Here is an 18,816-nt window from a genome sequence, read left to right on the forward strand (position 1 = left end):
ACGTCTGACTCTCCAGTTCCCCAAACTACCTCAATGTACTGCACACAAACCATTTCCTACTGTGGCATAGCTAGACTAAAAGCCTCCACTCCTACCCTTACAGCTTGCAGGGTGGGTGGATGACTCAAGCAACTTTCCCTGTCTCACCAGGGTGAAGGAATCGTGGAGAGGCTCTCTTCGCCGCCCCATTTTTTAAAATACTTTCCATAACACCTGCCACCTCCCCTATCCCTAGCCTATCCCCTGTCCCGGCCTGCTCCATCACATGAAGTAGCCCGGGTGGAGATTGCCTTCGCGAGTCAGTGGTCACTCCGGCCAAGCCCCTTTATAGCTCCAACTGTTCTTGGTGGAAGCCAAAGTGACTCCAAGCTGCGGCGGCAATGAAAGTTTTCTCTAAAAAAGCGTTTGTCCACTGGGCACAGGTGTCCGTCAGCCAGGTGACTGGCTTAGCGCGGAGCCGAGCATTTTATTTTGCATCTAGGCCGTTTAAAGTTCGATGGTGTAACTGGTCATTTTTCCGAGTTGATGCACGAACTTTAGGCAGAACAACTGATACAGGTGGTGGACAGAGAGTGCCTGTCTCCGAATCTGGCTTGTTCTGTTCAAAGTTCATGCATTAACTCTCGAGTACGTCCGAAATGCAAAAACAGCAGCTGGGCTCTGCAGAGTCGGCGCTGCTTGTCATGATACGGCCGGGGGTGTCTTCTGCCGCCACTTCTGCCCTTCAGAGGGTCATGGAGGAAATGAGTCGCTTCAACGCAAATTGATTGTTTCCTGTCAATGTGCAGGAACAGCAAGCCACGTGTATTCTGCTGGGAAGAGGAGAGGAAAGGGCAAAAGCTAAATGGGATTGGGCAGGAAAAGGATAACTTCCACTTCCGGCCTCTCTCCCCTCCATCACTGGGGGCATCCGCCATATCTCTGCCTTATCACCTGCTCTCAGCATAGAACCCATTCTAAAGATAGAGAGTGGGCGGGCGAATGGGCAGGACTGTCAGAAAGAGCAAAGAATGGAAATGCCATGCCCAGATCTGTCATGGTCCACTCCGGAAGTAGACGCAGGATAGTAAACAGCAAGTGCCTTGAGCCAACGCGGTCAAGTCTGACGTCCTGGACAGCACAGCGAACAGAGACGTGAAGTGTCCACAGGCAGTGATGTGTTAAAATGGACGGAGGGTGGTACCGCACACAGAAAATAGAAACATCAAGAACTAGCAAGGGGATAATCCGACAGTGGAGGTGGCACCACACCCACAAACAAGAAGTGTCCCGGCCATGGTGACCAGATTTTTAAAAGCAAAAACGGGACATTTGACAAAAATAGAAATAGAACTACAATTTTGCATCGACTGGGCCAGAGAATGAGTTAAACGAGCGGGCATCAATGTTGAAAACACAGACACCGTGGCACTAAGGGGAAATTAATTCACCTTTTACACGCACTGTCATAGATGCTAACAGCATTGATTTCTGAAAAGGATAGAACCTACTTCTGCATGGGAACACCTAACAGCTTTTTCGGTATACTGTTGTATGGGAACACTGAATCATGGTATAGAAGTAAATTCCTTTATTAAGTTGAGGAGCAAGTATAAGCATGACGTACAGCCCCAGTAAAGTACAAGTAAACTGCCCCAGTAATTCAACAGAAACATTCCATATGACTTACACTAAATTCTAGTACAATAGATTCTAATGCAGTCAGTGCATTACATCATAGCGTGTTCTCTACCTCGAACAAGGACATAACATATCCGCTCTGTAAAAACATGGACAAGTGCTGAATTAAGGGCAATCTGCCAGGACAGCTACCCGAAAACAGGGACTCTTCCGGCAACTCTAGGACACCTGATCACCTTAGTCCAGGCACCAGCAAGGTGTTAATCTGACAATGAAGGTGGTACCCTACCCAGAAACTAGAACTACATACATGCTAACATTTTAGAAGAGGAAAGTGGGGGATTAAAAATAAATTATCAGGAGAATGTATTTCCCCATTAACTTCTATTGAAGCAGTCAATTTCAGGCGGGACACAGCCAAAAGAATGCAATTTTTGGCTTCATGAAACGGTAATCCCCCACCTGAATCATGTCTATTGGCATGTATGGAAGTATCCAGGTGCCAGTGAGGTGTTAACCTGACAGTGAATGTACCACATCCAAAAACAAGCGTTAGCAAAGCCAATAGGCCTTGCATATGCAAGAGCTGTTGGCTTTGCCAATGTGTTTTAGCCTGCTGTACACCAGTGTGGCTGCTGTTCAGCATGGCTAAAATTCGGTAGAGTAGAAGAGTGTGGCATGGAGTGGTGTGTAATGGAGTGTTATGGAGTGGTGTAGAGTGGAGTGGCGTAGAGTGGAATAGAGTGTTGTGGAGTGGAGTAGAGTGTAATAGAGTGTAGTTTCATAGAGTGGAGTGGTATAGAGTGGCCTAGAGTTAAGTGGAGTAGATTGTGTAGACTATAATGGAATAGAGTGGTTTGAGTGGATTATATCATAGTGTTGTGGAGTGCCATAGAGTGCAGTGGTGTATAGTGGAGTGGAGTGGTGTATAGTATTGTAGAGTGGAATTGCATAGTTTGCAGTATAGTGATGTCAAGTGAAATGGCTAGACCTGAGTAGAGTGTCCTAGAGAGGAGTGCCAGAGATTGAAGTAGGGTTGTGGCGTAGAGTGGTGTGGCATAGAGTGAAGTAGAATGTTGTAGAATGGAGTAAAGAGATGTAAACTGGAATAGAGTGTCAGAGTGGAGTGGTGTGGAGTGGAGTGGCATAGAGTGGAGTAGTGTAGACTGAAATGTATTCAAGTGTCATTGAGTGGGGTGTCGTAGAGTAGATTGGTGGAGATTGGCGGGTCGCAGAGTGAACGAGTGTTATGGAGTGGCATATAGTTGAGTAGAGTAGCGTTGCATAGAGTGGAGTACTGGCATGGTGTGTCATAGCATGGAGTGCCATAGCATGTCATAGAGTGGAGTGGAGTGGAGTAGAGTGGCACAGAGTGGCATAGAGTGGAGTATAGTGTTGCTGAGTGGCGTACAGTGGAATGGAGTGGCTTAGAGTAGAGTGGAGTAGAGTGTCGTGGAGTGGCGTACAGTGGAATGGAATAGAATGGAGTAAAAGGAGTGAAGTAGCATGGAGTAGAGTGAAGTGTCATAGAGTGGAGTAGTAGTATCATAGAGTGGAGTAGCACAAAGTGGAGGGTTGTGGAGTGGCGCAGAGTGGAGTGACATAGAGTGGAGTAGTGGTACATAGTGGAGTGGTGCAGAGTGTTGTGGAGTAGCCTAGAGTGTCATAGAGTGGAATGACGTTGAGTACACTGATATCCATCAGAAGAATGTTTCTTACCTTCAGTAACAATCTTTCTGGTAGATACTTCATCTAGCTGCAGATTCCTCACCGACCCTCACATCATCCCCTCTTCTGGAGAATGTGTTAATACCCTTTATAATACGATGTCAAGCAAGTAATTCACTGCACAAATAGAAAAAGATCACACTTTTGGCATACGCCTCAACAGTTGCAACATAAATAGGACAGAACAGATGTTGAGGTGACGTTCCTATCGCAATTTGGCTTAGTTGCCATCATCACAACTCACATCTGACATCGAAACATAGACAGCGCCAACCTCCGGTAATGAAGAGCTGTTGCAGGTGTTTTCCAGATTCAGTCTTGTGCCAGGGATGTTCAAACGTAAGGAATCTGCAAGGAGATAAGAGTATCTAGCAGAAAGATTGGTACCGAAAGTATGTAACTTTTTCTTTCAGCAGCAGCCAATGAAGAGTGTGTAGATGAGAAGAATACAATCATATTTTGAAATCCCCAGCGGTAACCTAACCACAGCATTTGGATGCTGTGTAAGCTGTTCTCCCATTTCTGAGGGAGACCGAAGAAGACAAGACAGAGTTGCCGTAATCAGGTCCTGAAATGATTGTGGCTTGGATGCTATTTCCCCTATAATCCCTCAGCAAACACAGCAGTGCTTTTTTCAAGAGCTGAAGCAGGAAAATGCAAGTGAAAATTAGCTTAGAAAAATGCTCTTAAAAATGTGGACAGGGGTCAAAATGACCCCTGATGTAAAAAAGGAGCCGTTAGCTCTGGATAAGAGTCAAGCGAAAAGGGCCAGCAGTCATCATTCCAGATGAATTCATTGCCAAAAGCAAGAACTTCTGTTTTAGAGGAGTTTAGAATAAGAGCATTAGCACACATCCGTTTGGCAATATCCATCCTACGGTTTCTAAAATTAGATTTAAACAATGACAGATTGTGCTATAAATTGCTTATCATCAGCGTAGGAAAAGTAACCAAAACCTCAAGAACAGATGATTGCAGCCAAAGAGGCAACATAAAGATTAAAAAGGGTGGAGCTCAAAAGAGAGCAATACTATATCCTACACGGTAAATGTTTAAAGTCAGAGCTGTAAGGAGGAGCGAAAACCACCTGCTCTCAATGGTTGGGAAAAGAACGGAACCAGTCAATGGCACGGCTCCCACACGCATACCTGCCAACCTATGGAGGAGGATGTTGGGGAAGACGATGTCAGTAGTAAGCCGGGATACCACTCATCAAAAAATCCTGGTCGCAATTTTGACATGTCTGGTCGCAAAAGGCTGGTCGCAATTTTGACAGCTTTTGACATGTCTGGTCTTAAACTTCTGGTCTCATTTTTGACAGTTTAAGACCAGGACTGTTTAAGACCAGGGTTTGATCTGGCCTTAAACAGTCTGGTCTTAAACTTCTGGCCTTAAATTTAACAGCTAGGGCAGCAAAAACATGTGGTAATTGTGTATGTGTTTAAAAGTGCATAGAAAAACTGCCTGGTTGCAGGCTGGAATGTCTGTGCACTTTTAAAACTGGGGGTTTGCAGCCTGCTGCTGTTTGAACAGCTGCTGGGGCAGGCCTGAGTTCCCCAGCCCAGGGCCTGGGGAGAAGAATGTGTCATGTAGGTGTCAAAGCTGTAAAGGGTCCTCACGGTCTTAAACTCCTGGTCTCAATTTTGACAGTTTAAGACCAGGACTGTTTAAGACCAGGGTTTGATCTGGCCTTAAACAGTCCGGGCCTTAAACTTATGGCCTTAAATTTAACAGCTAGGGCAGCAAAAACATGTGGCAATTGTGTATGTGTTTAAAAGTGCATAGAAAAAAACTGCATGGTTGTAGGCTGGAAATGTCTGTGCATTTTTAAAACTGGGGGTTTGCAGCCAGCTGATGTTTGAACAGCTGCTGGGGCAGTCCTGAGTTCCCCAGCCCAGGGCCTGGGAAGAAGAATGTGTCATGTAGGTGTCAAAGCTGTAAAGGGTCCTCATGTCTTAAACTCCTGGTCTCAATTTTGACAGTTTAGTTCCAATTTGACGTGGCTGGCAGGAAATTTGACATATGAGTCCCAAGGTAGATTCTGTTCCCGGGCTCCCTAATTCCCAGGAGAAGGGGTCACGTAGGGGTGAAGAGTTTTACACCGGCCCCCATTGTCTAACCCCACTCTTCCCAGGATAGGCCTTGAGTTTGAGTAACAGGTGTCAAAGTAAACAATGTTGTACTGTTTATACTGTACAAGGATATAAAAAAAAGGTTCCCATCCAAAGGCCACCATGACATTGTTCTAAACACCCCTCAAGTCATAAAGGGGTGTGGGGGGCTTCTAATTAGCATGCTAGGACAGGTATAAAAAGGCCCCTCATGGAACACTGCCAAACACCCATTCAAAAAACCCCCTTTGAGGAGCGACTGGCGTGGATTGTTCTGCTGTACCTGGAGGACTCCTGCATCTACAACCCAGTCAGAAAACCTTTGTGGATTTCTACACCATCAAGCCCTTCAAAACCTTGGGGAGTGACTGGCCTGGATTGTTTTGGAGCCAACCCAAGGAACTTAAGGCAAGAATGGACCGGAGCAACTTTTCCCAGATTGACACCGCCTGTCAACATGTAGAGAAGGTAAATAATGGATGGCGCAATGGTGTATTAGGGTGTACATGTAGTTTGGAAAAAAGTTGCACTTTTAAAAAATAGTACTATGTAGTGTGGATTGTAAACTGTTAATCTTTAAGGCGATGTGCTGTGTTTAATGTGAATAAAGGTTTTGTTGAAGGATGGAGTTTAAAAAGACCTGAATTGTAATGTAAAGGTATTTAAAATGAATAAAGGTTTTGTTGAGTTTAAAAAGCTATGTGTGTAGGTATTTAGTGTTAATGGGGTGGTGACGTAGGGTAGAGTTTGCAGGCTATGTATTTAAGGGGCATAATGTTGTAGGCCTTAGGAGGGTACATGCAGAGTGGAACAGGGTATTTTACAGCTCATAGAAACATTTAACCACACTGTAACGGTACCATAGGGGCTTTAAATAATATACAGGGCATATAATTAAAAAAATTAATAATGCCTGGTTGCACTCACCAAACCGCTGTAGAGAGTTGGAGGGGTCCATGGAGGGCTCCGGGGTCCTTGCTGCTCCTTGGGGGGTCCTGAGGGCCTTGTATTTAAAAAATAAATAAACCCTGGGGCCAGTTGTCCAGGGGGGCTCCTGGTGGGGCGCCATAGTCCCTTGGGGTGTCCTGGGGGTCTCTGGGTCCCTAGTGCAGCGTTATTTTTAAAAATATGCCCCCAGAGCCCGCTTGCCACGGGCGCTGCTCTGGGGGTGGGGGTCGCGGTGTCTCTGGGCCTCCGCGGCCGTTCCTGGTGTAAATAAAAGGCCCCCAGAGCCCGCTTGCCTCGGGCGCTGCTCTGAGGGTGGGGGTCGCGGTGTCTCTGGGCCTCCGCGGCCGTTCTTTTTAAAAAATAATCCCCCACGAGCCCGCTTGCTGCTGGCGCTGCTCTGGGGGTGGGGGTCGCGGTGTCTCTGGGCCTCCGCGGCCGTTCCTGGTGTAAATAAAAGGCCCCCAGAGCCCGCTTGCCTCGGGCGCTGCTCTGGGGGTGGGGGTCGCGGTGTCTCTGGGCCTCCGCGGCCGTTCTTTTTAAAAAATAATCCCCCACGAGCCCCCTTGCTGCTGGCGCTGCTCGAGGGTGAGGGGTGTAGGGCTCCGGTGTCCTTGGGGGCTGTGAGGGGTATATACCAGCCCCGGGCTCCACGTGGATCCAGCAGCAGGCAGCATGGCGGCGTGAGCTTCTCCGGGGCTGCTGTGTAAGGACCGCCCCCAACAGTGATGAGTTGGTGACATCACTGAAGGGGCGGCCCTAACCCTGCAGCCCCGGTGTGGTTTTTTATTGAGAATTAGCTAGCGCTGGACTTTACCCCGAATGTGTCAAAGCGCTTTAAGATGAACCTGCGGCAAAAACATAAGGACTAAGGATTACATGCGCTACATAAAAGATACATACAGAATAAAACCTCGAGGCTGCAGGGCAGGGTCCGCCCCTCCACTGATGTCACCAGTGATGAGTTGGTGATATCACTGGAGGGGGCGGACCCTGCCCTGCAGCTCCGAGGTGTTTTTTTTTTGTTTTTTTTTTTTTTTGTTTTATTAGCTAGCGCGAACTGTACACGAAGGCTGGCAGAGCGCTTTATATATGACCCATTTGTAAGACATTAGCACTAAGAATTGCATGAGTTACATAAAAAAGATACAAGTAGAAAAAATGTAGCGCAGACTTTACCCCAAGTTGTCAGAGCGCTTTACACAAGAACCTGTTTGCAAAACATAGGGACTCAGGATTACAGGCATTACATAAAAGATACAAACAGAAAAAATACTGCTTGTTAGCGCAGACTTTACCCGAAGGTGTCAGAGCGCTTTACATAAGACACAGTTGCAAAACATAAGGGGAGTGACATGTGTGCCGGTTACAAAAGCAAACGTTAAGTTACATGAGTAATAAATAAAGTGACAAGTGTGCAGGTTACAAGAGAAAACAAAGTACAGTTAGAGCTATAATACTGTGATATAAGGCAGACACTCAAGCACAAGAATAAGCATTATGTAGTCAATTGTGGCAATGGCGCAACTATTTAAAGCACTCAAAATGTGAGAGTAATTAAACAATGTGTTACAAGAGAAAAGTGGCATGTACATGTTACAAAAGAGTAACCGGTATATAGGGTAGTGGTTAAATGTCAGAAGGGCCATGTGTACCTAAAGTGGTTTACCCCATAAGCAAAGGATATGGCGCAGGTTGTTTTTTAACATATGTTTTAGCGCAGCACTTGCAACGCTTTTTTAAAAATGTGTGTTGGTGCACCCCGCTTATCAGGTTTTAAATGTATACAAGAATTGTTTGAAGTTGTGATACTTTTGTTTAAGAAAGGCGTTTACTAAAACCGCTGCTTTTTTTTTTTTTTTATGTTTAATACAGGTGCAAGACCTTGCAAATGCAACCGTCACCAATGTGTCCCCTGCGCTGGCCCCAGCTGTAATAAATAGCAACGCTGGGCACTTGTCAGCCCCGCAGCCAGGTATATATATATATTTAGAGTTATGTAGTTCTACGTAGTTTTGTACACCAGTCTCTCAGAAGTTCTCTTTTTTCTAATGGGCTCTCATGTATGTATGCTTTTACAGCTTATGACCCTGACCTACAACAAGCTTTTGACGATTTTATGGAGTACATCGAGGCTCAAGACGCTCTGAACACTGTGCAAAACACTTCAGTTCCTACAGGTAAATAAAAAGACAGCTGTTATTTAAACTGTCTAAGACGCTGGGTAGTTGGTGGGGTAGGCCAGAGTCCTGACCCTGAGGATGTATAGAGGTAATCATCAGAAAAGATGTCTAATGTTGGGTATTATTTTTTCTTTACAGATGTCCCTACGTTATGCCAGGACGTCGTCAAGGTCCAAGAGGCGGCGCAAGTTTCAAAAGAAATCCCCTTGAAGAGGAAAGCTTCAACTTCTAAAGTGGGACCACTGTCAAAGAAAGGAGCTGCAAAAAGACCTCTTTCAGGTGTGTTTTTTACAAAAGGGTGTGAGAAGTACTAGAGGTGTTACAGCTGCTTGTAGCAAAGCCTATATCAAAAAAAGGTGGCTGTGTAGGACGTAGTCCGCTGGTGCTTGTATGTGTTGTTTTTTTTTATGCTTTCTCTAATATATATATATTTTCTGTTTATATTTTAGAAGCGGCTCAGAAACATGCGGCTGAAGAGAGGTCGGTGGCGCCCTTAACGGACATAACAACATCCGTCCAGAACAACGGAAGCGGCGCGAAAGGCGTGAGTAGGCGTGTACGCCAGGAAAAACTCTCTACCTACTATACACCAAGCAACACGCTGAACAACCAGCTACAACAATCTATTCTGCACAGGGGTGGGGTCAACACTGGAGGCCTGCCTACAAACCAGGCCTCCCTTAAGAAGAAACAGCGGGACTCAGAGAACCTCCCCAACCCTTTAAAACGTGTGAAGGCCTGTAAGGTATTCACAGATCCCCAAACAGAACAGTTAAACATGAAGAAGAAGACACCGGAGGTGCTCCAAGAGGGTCAGGCAAAGCTCTTAAGTCCTGAGAAGAAAAGCCCTAGCACCCCTGAGCCCCAAGCTAGCCCCTTAGATTTATCTATAAAAAAGGATGCTAAGCCCTTGAATGAGACCTATACAACCTTGAGCCCCAAGGAGGTGTTAGCTGCACCTGTGGGTGTAGAAGAGGCGTCGCCACCACAACCCCCTAAAACATCGCGCCTCTCAAGGAAACATCTGAAGCTGAAACCGGGGGTCCCTAAGCTACAGTTAGCAGAGTCCCTCAGCAGCCCTAAGGCAACGGCGGATCCACCAAGCGTCCTGAAACCCCAGACAGTGCCAAATAGAATAACTGTACATGTAGAGGTGCACGCCCCTGAACAGCCCCCAAAACCGGTTGTAAGTGTTCAGGCACAGCCTAGGGTCTCAACAGGTGATACTGCGCAACCCCTAGAAGGTCCTTCTACCACGATTAGCAACTCTCTTGAGGCATTGAGGGGGTTGGTAGACAACATAGGTAGAACCCCAGAAGCGGTGTACCAGGGGTCTTTGAGCACAGAGGGTTTACAGAACACAGGTAACCAGGCACCACACCCTACCACCGACATTTCAACTAGGCCCCAGGATTACAACGACACCTCCTCACAATCCTCATACCCTTTGTCCCCCGAGTACCCCGCCAGGAGCATACGACCCTACCAGCCCCACGGCCATCCACATGTACACCCCCGTGTCCAGCCCCTCTGCCAACCCCGTGTACAGTCCTGTGTCCAGCCCAGCTGCCAAGCCTGTGTACAGTCCCGTGTCCAGTCCCGTGGCCAGCACCTATGCCAACCCTGTGTACAGTCCCGTGTCCAGTCCCGTGGCCAGCACCTATGCCAACCCTGTGTACAGTCCCGTGTCCAGTCCCGTGGACAGCACCTCTGCCAACCCTGTGTACAGTACCGTGTCCAAACCCGAGGCCAGCCCAGCTGCCAATCCCGTGTACAGTACCGTGTCCAGTCCCGTGGCCAGCACCTCTGCCAATCCTGTGTACAGTACCGTGTCCAAACCCGAGGCCAGCACCTCTGCCAGCCGCGTGTACAGGTCCGTGTCCATCCCATGGGACATGCCCGTGTACAGACCCGTGTCCAACCCCGTCTTTGAGGGTTGCAGTATAGATGGGACTGGGGGGGTGCCTCCATTTATAAGACCTCGCAAGGTGTGCCCCCCTAAGCAGGAACAAGATGGGTCTGTAAACACAGAAGATGTATTGAAGACACACGTAAGAGAGATACAGATGGCGGTTCGAAAATTAAAACGGCAGGCGAACCGTGCACTCATAAGAATGGATATGGGGTATTCCAATCTCATCAACAAGAGGGAGGCCCAACATCTGGTCGTGGCCAGGGTTGGGGTTTGTAAAAAAGACATCATACAGATGTGTCAGGCGGCTGTGGCCGACATACAAGGTACACATTCATGACTATGTAAGTACCAAACCCTAAAGACCCCCACAACCACTGGTGCTCATAAGAGACCCCCAAAATATAGCCGTACGGTCCAGAGGTTAGTGACAAAGTCTGCACGCTTCTTAAAACTGCTCAAGCAACGCCCAGTTGGTACCCCACAAACCTTCAAACAAGACCCCAATGTTTCCATAGAACCCTTCAAACAAGACACCCCTGTTTCCCTAGACCCTTTCAACCACGGTACCACAGCTTCAAGATCAACGCCTGAAGCATATAAGCCAGCACTTCACCGCCGACAATACATAGGGGCAGGGTCTAACATACCTAGGGTCGGCCATTTAAAGGGGGTAGGGGGGATGGCAAAACTCCAAACAACGCAACATTCAGAAGGACCCAGGGGTGGAACTGTAGCGGGGGCCTCCATGAACAAGACATCCAACGACAGCGACCTACCTGTTCAGATAGGCTGGGGCTTGGTATCTAGAAAAGCCTGGGCCCGTAAAAAAAAACAAAAGTGGCTTAATAGTACAAAGCAACGCAGGGTTTTAATAAATAAGCTCAAGAAGGCTAGAATATGCGCTACCCGCAGGTTTACAAGGACTCCTGAGACAGGGACCACCCTGACCTCCCAAAGTGACACATCAGAGAACACCTCCACAAATCACACTCCTACTGATGAGGGCCCAGAGCCCTTGTTTTTAGAGAGTGTTAGGAGTTACACTCGCAATGTAGAGAGGTTTAGGGCCGTAGAACACTATGAGGAGTTTAGATTTGTTAACCTACATCAAATAACATCAACCACTCACGGTGTTCTGGCTATACATCAGGCTGTGCAGGAGCTCATAGTAAGGTTGTTACACGATGTGGGGCCTAATGACTTTTTCCAACTCCGCTTCCAGGGGCAGGGTTTTGACACACCGTTGTTCACCAGGCGGAAGACCCGAGATGTTTTTGATGCTGTGCAATTTTTAGAAAACCTCTCAAGGCTTTTACAGAGTAAGGCTGAACTAGTCGCCTATGGCACGTTTAGAGTCATAGCCCTCATTGTACGGGGGCGTGAGGGGGGTGTTTCCAGACCCTTAAAGAGCGTACTATACAGTAAAATAATTGGCAAGAAACAGAGGTGGCTGCTCAACTTTAGCAACGCCACTGCCAATACATGTCTGGCGGCCAGCATCGTGGGTCTGTTGATGACTCGCAAGACCCCTGACGCTGTCATCATGTCTAGAGCTGCTGAAGCCCATGAGGTTCTTGAAATACCTCCTGACCGAATGGTCGGCTTTGGTGATATAGGTCTTTTTGAGAACTATTTCGCCGTGACGGTGAAAGTTCTCTATCACAGCGGTTCCTGGAAGTACTTTACAACCGGGGAACCTGTGAGAAACAAGACCGTATATGTCCTCCACATGGAAAATCATTTTTACGGTATCTTGAACCTTAAAGGTTTTCTGGGGGCCAAATATGTGTGCGCCCACTGCGATCATATATACAACAATAAAACATACCACCAGTGTGAAATGTGTTGTAAGATGTGTCAGAGGGACGGCTGCATAGAAGACGCTACCCTAAAGGTGAGGTGCGGCATCTGTAGGTTGTTTTGTCGCTCGCAAAACTGTTTGAGCATACACGAGCAATCTTACAGCTGCGTCCCTAAAAAGGACTGTAGCGAGTGTGGGCGGTATGTGGCAGTGAATCACAAGTGCAAAGGTATGATATGTCCCCGTTGCCATGTATCTTACAAAGCCGGTACCAACCATCAGTGTTATATGGTTAAAGGTCCATCTCAGACCAAGACCGAAGACTATATAGTGTTTGATATAGAGTGCACACAAGAGACGGGGGTACACCAGCCTAACTACATTTACGCGCACCATCTAACTTCCGACGACAGTTGGGAGTTTGAGGGACGAACGTGCGTTGGTGATTTCCTGAGCACTTTCATTCAAGCCAAATTCCAAGGATATACCATGCTCGCCCACAACTCGAAAGCCTATGACTCCTTCTTTATTCTACGAGACATGATTCGTGAAAAGATACAGGTGGAACTCATAACCCAGGGGTCTAAACTGATGCTGATGACGGTATGTCCTTTAAAAATACGCTTCATAGACACCCTGAATTTCCTACCCATGAAATTGAGCAAGCTGCCAAAGGCCTTTGGGTTCCCAGGGTGTAAAGGGTATTTTCCACACTTTTTCAACACCTGGGCTAACCAGAATTATGTGGGACCCATGCCGCCTCCTGACAGCTACGGGGTTGAATACATGATGCCTGATGAGAAAGTGAGCTTTCTAGAGTGGTACTCTGAAAACCGTGAAAAGGAGTTTCACTTTCAAACAGAGTTGAAAGCTTATTGTCAGGCTGATGTAATGATCCTCCGGCAAGCTTGTAACCTCTTCAGAGATGTTGTGGTGTCTATGACTAAAGAAGTCAAGGCCTTGAAACCTAAGACATTGACTAAGAAAGTCAAGGCCTCGACATCCAAAACCCCTGAAATACAGCATGCGGTCGAATACATAGACCCATTTCAAAACGTCACTCTGGCATCCATGTGTATGTCCATCTACAAACACATGTTTTTGAGGCCAGAAACTATCGCTCTAGTACCGCCAGACCTCTATAACGGTAAACAGAAACGTTATTCAACCCCCTCTATCCAGTGGCTCATGTACGTCTCTGAGAAGGAAGACATCCAGATTCAACATGCATTACAGGCTGGTGAATTCCGCCTGGGCCCCTATTACCTGGACGGGTACTCTGTAATTAAGGGTGTGCCGACAGCCTTTGAATTCAACGGCTGTTTTTACCACGGCTGCCCCAAGTGTTACAAGCCCCACGAATATAACAAAATGCTGGGTGCCAAATTTGAACACTTATACAGACGTACTCTGACAAAGGCCCAGTATGTTGAAAACAGTGGCTTTGCTATGAGAGTTCTTTGGGAGCACGAGTGGTTAGACATGTTAAAAACCGACACAGACCTCTGCTCTTTTCTTAAGACTCATGATTTACCCACACCTTTGGAGCCCCGAGATGCCTTATTTGGGGGGCGTACAAATGCCATACAACTGTACAAGGCCGTTGGTGAGGGTGAGAAAATACACTACTATGATTTCACCAGTCTGTACCCTTTTGTGAACAAGATGAAGTTGTACCCGGTGGGTCATCCCACCATCATCTATAGAGATTTTAAGCCCCTAGACGAATACTTTGGGCTTATCAAATGTGAAATATATCCTCCTAAGCAGCTTTACTTCCCGGTGTTACCATGCAGAGTCGATGGCAAGCTAATGTTCCCCCTCTGCCGAACCTGTGCGATGCTTAAAGAGGTTGACGGCTGCACACACACCGAGGAACAAAGGATGCTCACAGGGACCTGGTGTAGCATCGAGGTACAAGCTGCCTTAGAGAAAGGGTACAGGCTAGGTAGAGTACACGAAGTGTGGCACTTTAAGAACACTACAACACAACTCTTTGCCCCCTACATTAATTTGTTTCTCAGAGACAAGCAGGAGGCCTCAGGGTATCCTGACTGGTGTACTAGTCAGGATGCAAAACAGAAATACATCGATGACTACTACGCTCACGAGGGTATCCGTTTACGATCCCATCTGATAGAGGTCAATCCTGCACGCCGACAGTTAGCCAAACTCTGTCTCAACTCCTTATGGGGAAAATTTGCACAGCGCACAAACCTTTCAAATACTACCTTAATATCAGATCCTGATGAACTGTTCAAGTACCTGTTTGCCCCATGCTACGAGGTGTCCAGCTGCGAGTTTATCGATGACGATACCGCGGCTTTGTGTTGGAAATATGCCCAAGAGTACCCCACATCGAGTAACAACATAAACATTTTCATAGCCTGCTTCACGACAGCCCACGCTCGTCTAGAGCTTTACGGGGTTATGGATAAGCTCCAGGATCGCTGCTTGTATCACGATACAGATTCTGTGATTTTTCTGAGCAAACCGGGGGATGAAGACCCTCCTCTAGGAGATTATCTGGGTAACCTAACCAGTGAGCTAGATAAGGACGAGTATATAAAAGAATATACTTCCTCAGGGCCTAAAACATACAGCTACCGTACCAACAAGAACAAGGTGTGTATGAAGGTCAAAGGGATAACATTAAATGTCAGCAACACCCTAAAAATCAATTTTGATAGCTTGAAGAATCTGGTGCACGAATACGTTACAGCAGACGATTCTGAGAATGCTAAAACCATAGTCGTGAACCAACCCTGCATAGTCAGATCCAAAAAGAAGTGGGAAATCACAACCGAGCCTCTACATAAAACATTGCGAGTTGTTTTTGATAAAAGGGTCCTGACCACCGACTATAAAACACTGCCTTATGGTTATTAGGCCCATTAGAGAGACAGCCGCCACAGCATGGACACCAGGTTACAGCATCCATTCTCCTGCGTGCTAGCAGGACCCTCAAACTGTGGTAAAAGCTACTTTATAAAAAAGCTCTTAGAAAATGCCAACTCTGCTTTATCACAAACCCCTAACAACATTGTGTGGCTTTATTCATGCTGGCAGCCTCTTTATACAGACTTGGGCAGTCGGTTCCCACATATCAAATTTATAGAGGGTATACCGAATAACCTCAACGATGATGAACTACTACCACCAACCCTTGTAAATATGATAATTGTTGATGATCTGATGCGTGAAGGTGGTGATCATCCAGAGTTAGAGAGAGCTTTTACTCAATATTCACATCATCGCAATCTAAGCATCTGCTACATTGTGCAGAACTTGTTTTACAAAGGCAAGAACAGTAGGTCTATAGCTCTCAACGCTTCATACCTTGTTTTATTTAAAAACCCTCGGGACAAACAACAAATAGCTGTCATAGCTAAACAGATGTACCCCGGAAACACACACTTCTTCATGGAGGCCTTTAACGACGCTACATCAAAACCCCACGGGTACCTGTTGGTAGACTTAAAAAACGAAACTCTAGAAGACTATAGACTAAGGGCCGATATTTTTCCCCCAGAGCTACCTGTAGTTTACACACCAAAGCCCAAGACCAGGCCCTATAAAAAGCAGCGGTGAAGTCTTTTAGAACCATTTACAGGCCAGCCCTTATAACGCTCAGTGGTGACCATGTCTACACACCTACGCCGCAATTTAGCTCTCCTGAAAATGCTTGTTACAGCCAGCCCCCAACACCGAAAGGCCATCCTGGGCACCGCTTCTGACGATTTAGTGGCCGCCATTTCAGAAATAGCCCTAAACACCCTAAAAGGCAACGTCCCTATATCAAAGCGTCAGTTACAGGTTCTGAAGAAGAAGAAGGGGCTCATCAAGAAGCTCAGTAATAAAAGGGGCTCACTCATAACAAAGAAGAAACTGGTGAAACAGTCTGGAGGTTTTATAGGTAACTTGCTGGGCATAGCTATACCTGTAATTACAAGCCTCCTCTCGGGTCAGTGATGGATCATGCCACAAAAATGTATCTGGTTCCTAGGCAGCAAATGGAGCAGCTGGGGTCCACCACGGACAATGCCTGGGATATTCGTAGAAATGAGACTCTACGCCTGGATACTGAAATTAAGGACATTTTGAGCAGGACTGATCTAAACCCCTACGACAAGGCTAACCTTTACAACAGCACTCTAAAAAAATTCTTAAATTACTACACCCAGTGGAATACTGAGAAGAACAAGTTGACTCTATATACCCCAGACTCTGAACAACCAGCTGCTCAGGCCCCCGACCCTCAGCCCCTACAACCGCCTCCCGATGGGGCGACAGCTTCAGATACCTTTGCTGGAGACCTCCTAAAAAATATAGGTCAAAGGCACAGAGGGGCTGCGCAGATGCTGATGAGTAAACTAGCCGCTTCTAAAGACCTCGCCTCTTGGAATGAACGCGGCGAGTTTCTCTACAAGGGCCAACCTGTTGCAGGGTCGCATATGTACGATCTAGTCAAAGGTCTGACCCACCCCAAAATCCTAACGCCTCAAAATGCACCGAGAGGCTGGGAGCAGTTTCTGAGGGCCGCTGCTGAACTCAATATACCCTCCACGCTTGTTGGTAATAATGAACACCGGCGCCTGCTAGACAATTTGAAGAGTCCCCTACTGCCATCGCCTACAGGTTCTGAAGGCCCTAGACTATCTCCTACTTGGTCTACCCCTACCCAGCCGACGACATCTCGAAAAAAAAAAAAGACATTGACCCAGCCATCCATCGCTTGGATTTTTGATTAATTGTGTGTGATTTTTTATTCCTATGTTTCTGCAGTAAAGTTTTGTCAACTAAATATTTGTAATAAACACCTTGTTATAACTTTACAAACCGTCTCAGTCGTCTTTCAAAAAATCATTTCATGTTGCATGTATATTGAAATAACGAGTCTGAATGCTTGTTTTTTAAAAAATATAATGTCTTTTATTTTAAACGTTCAACTTTAGACATACAACTGTTATAAACCCTTACAGTTTTGACAAGGTACATATTCTGTTTTCACAGGTCTGACCGACACCCAGGTGTTTTCTTTTACATATTTCGCAACTATACGGTCATTGTTAACAAGATCCCCCGGATATAGATTTAAGAAATTTCTAAACGAAAGACCCTGTGACATTTTACTGATAAAATAAATACAATGTTCCCCGCATGTGATGGCCATGGAATCCTGCACCCTTAGTTTGTTATACTCCACCACAGCTGCAGCTTTTTTCACAAACTTGAATATAGGAGTTGTATAGAGTCTGTGCTCAGGGAACTCTGCGGTACTGTCAAACACTATAACCTTATCAACATCTATAAACATGGCCGCCCAATGTGTCCCAGCCTGGTCATGCGGGTCTGTGTTAAAGACTAGGGTGCAGGGCCTTTCTGCCCCTATTTCGCCTGGTAACCCATCGCTAGGGAAAACACCCAAAAAGTATTTCCTAGCGTATTTATGTCTGCTTAAGAAGTCACGTATCTGCACCGTATCCATTTCACCAATGTTTTTAAAGATAGTCAAACAAAATCTGCCTTGCGTGGTTGATCTGAATGATGCTGTCGAATACAGAGAATACGACCATGTTCACATTAGTCTGTAGTGGAGCTGCGAATCGTATTTCAGCTTTTAGATTCCCATTTTTGACCAGGTTGTAGTGATCGCCATCTTCCATGTCCGGTGTCAGGTCGAATGCGAACAGCGTGTATCCACGGCCATAGCCTTCTCTTGACACGGCTACACCGCAGTCCCTTTGATGCTTTCCTGTTATCGAAACCAGTCCTTGATATTCCCTGATGTAATGCCTTGCTTCAAAACTGGGGGTGTAGGGTTTTGCAGGAATCACATTGCCCTCGTGGACCAGCGCTGCGTAGTTGATGTTGTAGTGTTTAAAATTGAAGGGGTTTGAGCCATAGGTGCCACTAAAAGCTGTATTGTCCACAAACCCTATGATGATGAGTTTTGGTAGCTGTCCCAGAAATAAATTCTGCTGTTGTGTTAAGCGGGTACCTGCAGGGATGCTGAATACCTTCAGAGCTACTCTTTCCACAGCGTACTTGGCGTTGGATATTTGCAAAGCTTCGGCGTGCGCTAACCTGACGCTCGGGGACACTTTCACTCTCTTTACAAACAGACTCGCAGACAGTATGTTCAGCTTGTACTGTTCAGCATCCCCGTTGATGAGGCAGAATGAGTCCTTGTTGCGATTGAGCTTGATCTTAAGATCAATTCCGTTGATGAGCAGTTTATCTTGGAAGAAGAGGTCCGAATGTATGCGCCCCAGGAGGTCAAAGGTACGGCTGGCTGCAGCATGCCCCGCTCTTTTTATAAAGCCCTTATTATCACCATCCAGAGCTGTGATTTCAAACTGACCGTGTGTATCCCTGTGAAAGAGACCCGCTGAAAGTTGTGTGTCAAGGGCTTCGCTACTGTAATTTAGAATGCTTTCTATGTAGGCTCTGTAGGCGTACATGTTATCGTTCTGGGTGATGAGTCGGTCGCCCAGGGTGATGTCCACTTGA

The 18,816-nt window shown here is 46.5% G+C and overlaps 1 protein-coding gene and 1 long non-coding RNA gene across 5 annotated transcripts in view; one reads left to right on the top strand and one right to left on the bottom strand.

The window, feature by feature from the left end:
* The window catches only part of LOC144792254 (uncharacterized), a 31,592-nt gene extending 27,647 nt beyond the window's left edge, over positions 1-3,945 (bottom strand). Inside the window, exons 1-2 of the long non-coding RNA XR_013602524.1 lie at positions 3,623-3,945; positions 3,340-3,465 (exon numbers count right to left, since the gene is read on the bottom strand). This is a non-coding gene — a long non-coding RNA (uncharacterized LOC144792254). The remainder of the gene's footprint in view (positions 1-3,339; positions 3,466-3,622) is intronic.
* EMID1 (EMI domain containing 1) overlaps positions 1-18,816 on the top strand; it is a 543,734-nt gene that overhangs the window by 346,373 nt on the left and 178,545 nt on the right. The window lies entirely within an intron of this gene.

Source organism: Lissotriton helveticus, chromosome 11 (assembly GCF_964261635.1).
Source record: "Lissotriton helveticus chromosome 11, aLisHel1.1, whole genome shotgun sequence".
NCBI lineage: Eukaryota > Metazoa > Chordata > Amphibia > Caudata > Salamandridae > Lissotriton > Lissotriton helveticus.